The sequence below is a fragment of the Gossypium hirsutum genome, chromosome D01, assembly GCF_007990345.1.
Source record: "Gossypium hirsutum isolate 1008001.06 chromosome D01, Gossypium_hirsutum_v2.1, whole genome shotgun sequence".
NCBI lineage: Eukaryota > Viridiplantae > Streptophyta > Magnoliopsida > Malvales > Malvaceae > Gossypium > Gossypium hirsutum.
The window spans coordinates 26879328-26888903 of NC_053437.1; the positions used below are offsets into that span (position 1 = coordinate 26879328).

General features: G+C 37.6%; 1 non-coding gene across 1 annotated transcript; it reads right to left on the minus strand.

Moving 5' to 3' along the window:
* Positions 1-107, minus strand: LOC121214190 (small nucleolar RNA R71). Its single transcript, XR_005909776.1, has one exon. It is a non-coding gene; the product is annotated as a small nucleolar RNA R71 (small nucleolar RNA).
* Positions 108-9576: the final 9469 nt, after the last annotated feature.

Below are 9576 nucleotides of genomic sequence, written 5' to 3' on the forward strand. Positions count from 1 at the left end.
AAGTTAAGGAACAAGATAACAACTTTCCAACTATTGGATGGAGAGTCTTTGTATGAGGCTTGGGAGTGATTCAATGAGTTACTTCGTAAGTGTCCTCATCATGGGATTTCTCATTATATCCAGTTGGAGACATTCTATAATGGTCTCAATGCACATACAAGATTGATGGTAGATGCTTCCGCGAATGGTGTAATTTTGTCTAAGTCTTATAATGAGGCTTATGAGATGACCAAGAGGATCGCGGGTAATAACTATTAATGGCCAACAAATCAATAGATTTAGGAAGACATGTAGCCGAAGTTCATGAAGTTGACGCCCTCACTTCATTATCAGCTCTGGTATCATCTATTTCCTCTATGATAAAACAGTTAACCGCTAATAGTACTAATAATTTTGTAGCTCAGCCACCAAGTCTGTTTGAAGTAGTTTCTTGTGTGTACTGTGGGGGAGGTCATTCTTTTGAGAATTGTCCATCAAATCCTGAGTCAATGTACTATGTAGGGAACCAATATCAAAATAGGAGTGGACAAGGACCCCAATCCAACTTCTACTGTAACACCCTGAATATTGGGCCTTGAAGAAATAGCTTTTGAACAAGGGAACAGTTAGGAGACTGCACATAAATATTTAGTTATGCAAGGAAGTGACATAAATGAATGTCTGCTTCAGTGGTTAAGTGATTTAGGAGTGTTTGGAAGTGTCTGAGAAGTTAAGGGTTCAAGCATTGGCTTATGCAAAATTTTTATTTTAAGTGAATAAAATCCTTGGATCTAGATAGTAGGTTCTTAAATTATTGTTGTTAAAATATGATACAAAGGATTTGTTGGTCTAATGTTAAAGGGCATGTGGAGTGTACATGGGGTCTAAGGTTCGAGTGGTGGCGCATCAAAAAGAGAGTATTTATTTTGCTGCCTAATTCGTGTGGGTGGTAGAGTTGGATTAAAATACTGCTAAATGGAGTTTGAACTGGTCATAGAGAGAATTAAGGAGAGAATATTGGGATTTGGGGAGGTTTTTGTTGTGAAGAGATATATATCATCTAATTTGTTCCTTGTTCTCGATGGGGAGATCGGCGAGGTTTTCAAGGTTTTCGTCGCTTTCTCCAACCTACATTGCTTCCATTCCTAACTGGTGGTGGTCGAGGTCGATTGGCATATTTCTTGGGAACCAAGGGTACGATGATCATTGATTTTCAAAATAAGAGTGTTTGGAACAAAGGGAATCTGCAAATCGTATCAGGTGCGTAACCACCCTATTGTAATTGTAAAACGACAAAAGTCGAAATATGGCATTGAGCCCACACGAGTGTGCGATCGCTCATGTGGAAAGCCAAACCTGTGAATCATGGGCGATAAACTGTAGAGGCCTCCATGAGCATTTCCATGGGCTTAGGCCGTAATGGGCCACGTTGGGCCAAAATAGGCCATGTGGGCTCAATGGACTTGTGGGCCCCCACGAATGAAATCCACGACTTGTGGCAAATTCTGGACTAGGTTGTGTAGATCTCATAACCGTGGCAAAATCTGGGTTGAATGGGCCGCATGAGCGTGTGGACCCATTAGGGTCGAGTAATGGGCCTTGGGCCCATTTACACTATTATGACCAAAATACTTCCATAGGGTAAAATCACCAAAATACCCCCATAAGGTAGAATGACCGAAATACCTCCATAGGGTAAAATGACCAAAACACCCCCATATGGTAAAATAATCGAAATACCCTCATAGGGTAAAATGACCAAAATACCCCCATAGGATAAAATAACCGGAATACCCCTATAGGGTAAAATGATCGAAATACCCTCATAGGGTAGAATAACCGAAATACCTCCATAGGCTAAAATAACCAAAATACCCCTATAGGGTAAAATGACCAAAATACCCTCATAGGATAAAATGACTAGAATACCCCTATAGGGTAAAATGACCGGAATACCCTCATAGGGTAGAATAACTGAAATACTCCGTAGGCTAAAATGATCGAAATACCCCCATAGGGTAAAATGACTATTATACCTCTAGGAGATGAAATGACTGTTATGGCTTTATGTTATGTATGACTGATTTGCTCTATGATATGTATGACTATGATTGAGCATGACATTTTGCATACATGTATGATATTATGCCATGATATATTGCATGGGGATGGGTTGTTTTATTTGGAGGAAGTGTACCGTACAGTTAAGGTTGCACAAGTCGCCCAAGATGACTGTGGACCTACTGCTGGCTATATGCCGTTTATTTTACTGACAGCTTTGCTGCAATACTGTTTAGTGTCGCAACCGGTGCTAATCTTGGTGTGTCTGGCTGGGTGGGTCGATTTTATCCCCACATAGTGTGTTTGGGGGGACGTAATGGTGTGTAGAGGCTGGATTGGGTAGGATTTCTAACTGCATATCTGCACTGATTAATGATTTTGTACTGTTACTGCATCGATTAATGGTATTACAGACTGTTCACTGCATGAATGATATCTGTTATTGTTATGGGCCAAGGCCCCACTGATAATATTACTAAAATTCGACAAAGGCCATATTGATTACTGGCTTTGTGATGGGCTCAAGCCCAATCGTTTACTGTTACGGGAAAGGGCTTAGGCCCACACTAAACTAGACTGTTACTGTAACGGGCTCAGGCCCAAACTGTATTTATCTACTGTTTAATTGATTGTTTTCTTGTTAGGGGATTACAAACTGAGTTTTCGTAAACTCACCCCTCTATTTAATTGTACAGGTAATCTCCAATTGTAGGCGGGTCGGTGCTGTGAGGGACTCTGAGGTGGCCTCACAACTTCAGCTGTGCTAACTTTCTTTTATTTAAAATTAAATTTTGTGTTGGGTTTTGTTTATGTAATAAGGCCATTTATGTTTGTTTAAATTTTTAGTTGGGCTTTTGCTTACTTATTTTAAACTGCTAGTTTAGCAGAAGACGAATTTTTAAAATAATTATTATTTTCAAACACACAAAATTTAAACATTAGAGTTTTCAAAAGCTTCCGCGATTTTAAATCAACCTTTTATAACAATAGTAGATAACAAGGTAAACGTTTTTGACTAGATGATTTGTTAAATAATAATAAAGGGGTTTCCAAACCTAGAAACGAATTTTTACCAACGAGTTCAATTTTCGCTTAACACCTCAATGTGACACCGCTAGATTCAGCCATAACTCTTAGGCCAGGTTTGGGGTGTTACATCTACTATCCTTCATGGCATAATCATCCTAAATTTTCTTGGAGCGGCCAAGAAAATAGACTGGACAACAACTTATTGTAGCAAAGTCCCAACCAATCTCAAGGGTTTAATCAGCAAGCTCTAAAACCACCTCAAGCTGAGGCATCAAACAGTTTGGAGAACTTGTTGAAAGTGTACATGGCAAGGAATCACACTGTGATCCAAAGCCAAGCAGCAACACTAAAAATTTGGAAAACCAAATGGGTCAATTAGCTACGGAGCTACGTAATAGACCGCAAGGAACCTTGCCGTGTGATACTGAGAATCTAGGAAATTTAGGTTAAGAAAATATCAAGGCAGTGGCATTGCAAAGTGGTAAAATTCTAGAACCCCGATTGATTGATGTCGAAGATAAGCCCGTTGAGAAGAATCAACTGGCTGTTAAAGTTCCTACACCAAAGGAATTAGAATTTGCAAAGTCTGATAAGGTAAACCCTGACTTAGTGAGTTCAGATATTTTCACATCTTCTTTGGATGCAATTTTACCTACTCAGAAAAGTTATCCGGTTCAATCGAAAGTTCCATCACCTCCATATCCACCAAGATTGCAGCAAAACAAGCAGAAATAGGAGGTGCAATTCAATAAGTTTTTGGATGTTCTGTAGCAGTTACGCATCAATATTCTGTTGGTGGAGGCTTTAGAAAAAAATTCGAATTATGTGAAGTTTATGAAGGATATACTATCCAAAAAGAAACGACTGACTGAGTATGAGACTGTTGCCTTGACAAAGGAGTGCAATGTGTTCCTGCAGAACAAATTTAGGTGATTGTTCTACTTTGCCTGTGATTATTTCAGCGGAATTGATGAAAGATCAAGAGGAGCAACTAATTGTTGTTTTAAAAAAATTTAAGAAAGCAATTGGTTGGACCGTAGCTGATATTCGAGGTATAAGCTCTTCTTTTTGCATACATAAAATCATTTTATAAGAAGGTGAAAGAGCTCGATTTGATGGGCAAAAGAGGCTCAATCCTATTATGAAAGAAGTTGTGAGAAAGGAAGTGATCAAATGGTTAGATGCAGGAAACATCTATCCTATTTTAGATAGTTCGTGGGTAAGTCCGGTGCAGTATGTGCCGAAGAAAGTTGGAATCACAATTGTTGAAAACGAGCGTAACGAGTTAATTCTAACAAGAACTGTTACCGGTTGGAGAATCTATATTGACTACAGAAAGTTGAACAAAGCCACTCAGAAGGACCATTTTCCGTTGCCTTTTATGGATCAGATGTGAAATCGACTGGCAGGTAATGAATTCTATTATTTTTTAGATGGCTATTCAGGATATAACTAAATAGTTTTAGCCCCAGAGGACTAACATAAAACAATCTTTACTTGTCCATACGATTTATTTGCTTTTAGGCAAATGCCTTTTGATTTATGCAATGCACCTGCAACTTTTCAATGATGTATGATGGCAATATTTACTGATATGGTTGAAAATTTTGTTGAGGTTTTCATGGATGATTTTTCTGGTTTTGGTAATACTTATGATATATGTTTGAATAATTTGGCTAAGGTACTGAAGAGATGCGAAGAGACGAATCTTGTCCTTAATTGGGAAAAGATTCATTTTATGGTCAAGAAAGGGATTGTCTTAGGTCATAAGATCACAAAAAAGGAATTGAAGTCGATAAAGCAAAGGTGGACGTAATTGACAGATTACCGGCCCTAATTAATGTGAAAGGAGTCAGAAGTTTCTTAGGCTGTACCAATTTTTATCGAAGGTTTATCAAAGATTTCTCGAAAATTTCTAAACTGTTGTGTTTGTTGATAGAGAAATATACAGTGTTTGATTTCAACAAAGCATGTTTGGAAGCTTTTCAAGAGCTAAAGAAGTGGTTAATCTCAACCCCAATAATCGTTACACCTGATTGGAACTCACCTTTTGGGTTGATGTGCGATGCAAGTGACTATGTCGTTGGAGCTATGATGGGTCAAAGAAGAAATAAAGTGTTTCACCCTATTTACTATGCAAGTAGAACTTTGACAGGAGCCCAACACAATTATACGGTAACTGAAAAGGAACTTTTCACTATAGTTTTTGCTTTTGATAAATTCCGCTCATATCTTATAGGTACCAAAGTTACAGTATTTAGTGACCATGCGGCCATTAAATACTTGCTCAGGAAGAAAGATTCAAAACTAAGGCTAATTCGTTGGATACTTACTCCAAGAATTTGACCTTGAGATCTAAGACAGAAAAGGTGTCGAAAATCAAATAGCTGATCATCTGTCGAGGTTAAAGCAAGATGAGGTAACTTAGTCATGTGTGCCTATCAACGAGAATTTCCTAGATGAACACTTATTTGAGGTAAATCGAATTCATGAAATACCCTGGCTTGCTGATTTTTCCAATTATCTTGCATGTGGAATAATTTCTCGAGAAATAGCATACCAACAAAGGAAAAAATTCCTTCATGATAATCGGTATTATCTTTGGGAGGATCCGTTTTTGTTTAAACAATGTACAGATAATTTAATTCGAAAGTGTGTAGCTGAAAGCGAGATTGCTGAGATCTTGTATCATTTCCATTCATCTTCAAGTGGGGGACACTTTGGTGGTTCACGTACTACAACAAAAATTTTGCAAGCTGGTTTTTTTTGGCCTACACTATTAAAAGATACTTATGCTTATGTGAAGAACTGTGATAAATGCCAAAGGACTGGAAATATATCAAGGAGGAATGAGATGCATTTTACAAACATTTTGGAGATTGAATTGTTTGACGTAATGGGCATTGACTTCTTAGGCCCAATTCCTTCTACGTATGGGAACAAATACATCTTTGTTGTTGTGGACTATGTATCCAAGTGGGTTGAAGCTGAAGCATACCTTACAAATGATGCTAAGGTAGTCATGCGATTCTTACATAAGCATGTGTTTACACAATTTGGGACACCAAGAGCTATTATTAGTGAGATGAAGGTTCTCACTTTGTGAACAAATGGCTTAAGTGGTTGCTTGACAAATATGATGTGAAGCACAAGATTGCTACTGCCTATCACCCCCAGTCTAATGGGCAAGTTGAAAAAGTGAATCACGAAATCAAAGCTATCCTTGAAATGGTAGTACGCCCTAGCAGAAAAGATTGGTCTCGAAGGCTCAATGATGATTTATGGGCCTATCGAACAGCATTTAAGACTCCGTTAGGAATGACTCCTTATCAATTAGTCTTTGGAAAGGCATTTCATTTGCCATTAAAGTTGGAGAATAAAGCTCACTGGGCTTTGAAGCAGTTGAACTTTGATCTTAAGCAAGCTAGCGAGAGAAGGATGTTACAACTTGATGAGTTGGAAAAGTTGAGGTTGTTTTCCTATAAGAATGCGAAAATGTGTAAAGAAAGATCAAAGAGATGGCATGATAGTCATATACAACCTCGCGAGTTTAACAAGGGTCAGAATGTTTTGTTGTCTAATTCAAGGTTAAATTTATTTCTTGGGAAGCTTAAATCCCGATGGAAAGGACCTTATACCATCTACCGAGTTTATCCTTATAGAGCTATTGAATTATACAACAATTACTGAGGTACATTTAAAGTTAATGGTCAATGTCTCAAACACTATTGGGATGGTGAAGTTGAGCGAGGATTCGCTCAAATTAACAGACCTTTAATTTTTCATGAACTCATTTTGTAAATAAATAAATAATTAGAACTTATTTTCTTAACTTATTACATTTAATTAATTCTGTCTAAGGAGATTGGAACTTAAGCGGGACCGCTATGACCCCTCCAACCTTTCTTGGGAATTAATTTAATATAATTTGTTAAGAAGAAATTTTCTAGTTAAGAATTAAATTTTTTTTTAAATTTCATTTGTTCTGTTTAAAATTTAAATTTTTATGTTAATAAAGGGGGTCAAATTTGGCCCAAGTACTAATCAGTTTTTTTTAGTAAGACACTGTGATTAAATGCAAAAAGTACATATTTTATTTAATTTAATTGGTCAATTTATGAGAATGCACCACTGATTTTCTCCATTTTATATTGAATTTTATACATGGGTGCAATTTGGGGTCAAAAAAGAAAAAGGAGAAGCAATTGGGCTAGATTGAAGAAAGGAGCAAAGAAGGCATGCCAAAATAAAATTTTTCCAAGTTGTAATTAGCTGAAATTTTAATTTGAACTAGTGGGAGATTATGTAGGGATTTTTTTATATAATGGGAATATTTTATTTCCTTGATTTTCTATGGCTAGTGGCTCTTAATTTAGCAAAGCCACTAGTATAAATAGAAGGCTACTTTGTTCATTTAATCATCAAGTTTTCAATCAATCTTTCATCTTTTGAATTCAATATTTTCTTTCCTTTTTGCAAATTTATTTGCTGACATTGATTCTTTATATTTTTCCATTTATTAGTTTCCCGCTTTGGAAATACTGCACCTAAACCTTGCATCACCCACATCCATCCACTTACATTTCTTTTTCATTTTTCCAACTCTCTCCAGATATGCCCAACTCCAATATGCCCCAAACCTTAGTTAGCTAAACCCATTTCAGGTTTAGGTCAGCGTTAGCTTCATCAAGATCTGTGAGTTACGAACCCGAGCAATTCAATTCTTAATTTTCAGTATTTATTACTTCTCCAGGTTAAGAATATGACTTCATAAACTCACAAAGTTGAATCAACACTAAGTCAAAAAAGATGTCGTTTGAGTTAGTGTGGTTAGACGTATAGTTGGAATTCCGAAAGGATCAATTGTCTAATCAGTTTTCCGTGAACACATTGGCGTGCCAAGTGGGGATTGTTGTTTGGTTCCGTTAAGGGAAGTAGTAACCGGATTTAAATGTCCCACGCGGTTGAGGACATTGGTTTGAGCTAGGCTCTTCTAGAACGCAAAGTTGTCGGAGTTTTAAACCCCGAACATTTCGTTGGTTGTTCGATCGGTAAGGGTTAGTTATAGGACATTCCACAACTAATTTACAAAATGAAGAGTTGGTGTCCGAGGCATCCTTGGTACCTATAACTAGCTTATTGGAGAAGAGGAGTTCATCTAATTTCAAGGATCGGTTCAAAGACGAGGAAAAACCTGTGCCTGAAGCTTAGCTAAGTTTAATTGATTTTTCTTCAGATTTATTTAACTATTTTTTATTTAATTATTTTCAGCTTTTACTTTTTACGCATTTTTTCTATTTATTTTAGGTTTTCAATTTTTATCCTCCCCCAAATTTCTTGGGCACGACAACTGCCCAAACACGAATCTGGTCGAGAAAGAGCAATAATTTTACGTGATCCCAATCTCTGAGGGATAGACCCTACTCCCTATACTGCTCAAGTTTGCAAATTAGGTGTAGGATTATATTGGTGGAATCGACAACCATCAGTTTTGGCGTTATTGCTGAGGACTGGCAACACTTACAATTGTTTAAATCATCTTCATGACCAGATCTTCATCCAGAGATGTCGAATACGACCCAGAGATAGAGAGATCGGCACGAGCACAATGAAAAGAGATGGAAGCTCTTGAACATTCAAGTAAAACAAAAGTTGAGCTAGGACTAGGGATCCTAGAATCCGATGTCGAAAAGTTGAGCCAAGCAATTCGTGCAAAGGCAATTCGACGTGGGAAACAAGTCGAAGTGGTTGAACCTAAGACCGAACCACTTTTTGAAACATAAGAACCAGAAGACAACCTCGGTGAGCGAAAAAGGATGGCAAACTGAATCATTCGTTAACTAGCCACTGTTCCCAACGAGTAAACACCATTATGCATCAACTATCCAACCGGAGAAACCCCATTCGAGTTGAAATCTAGCCTAATTCACCTTTTGCCCACTTTTTGAGGCTTGAAGAACAAAAATCCACACACTCACTTGAGAGAATTCCACATGGTCTGCTCAAGCATGAAACCTCAGGGAGTAATTAAAGATGAAATTAAACTTCGAGCCTTTCCTTTTCCTTTAGTTGATACAGCAAGAGAATGGTTATTTTACTTACCCCCGGTTCTATTACAACGTAGGATGACTTATCTCGTGTATTTCTTGATAGATTCTTCCCAGCATCGCGAGCAACTGAACTTAGGAGAGACATAGTGGGAATTCGCCAAATAGAGAGTGAATCACTCTATGACTATTGGGAGCAGTACAAAAAACTGTGTGCAAGTTGTCCCCAACACGATTTGACTGAACAATCACTTCTTCAATATTTCTCGAAGGTTTACTCCCTATGGAAATGAAGATAATTGACGCTGCTAGTGGAGGGGCGCTTGTCAATATGACTCCTCAGAGGGCAAGAGAACTAATATCCATCATGGCGGCAAATTCTCAACAGTATCGGCAGAATTTAAAACCCACCAGACGGGTTAATGGGGTAAACATTTCATCCTTAGAAGATAAATTGGAT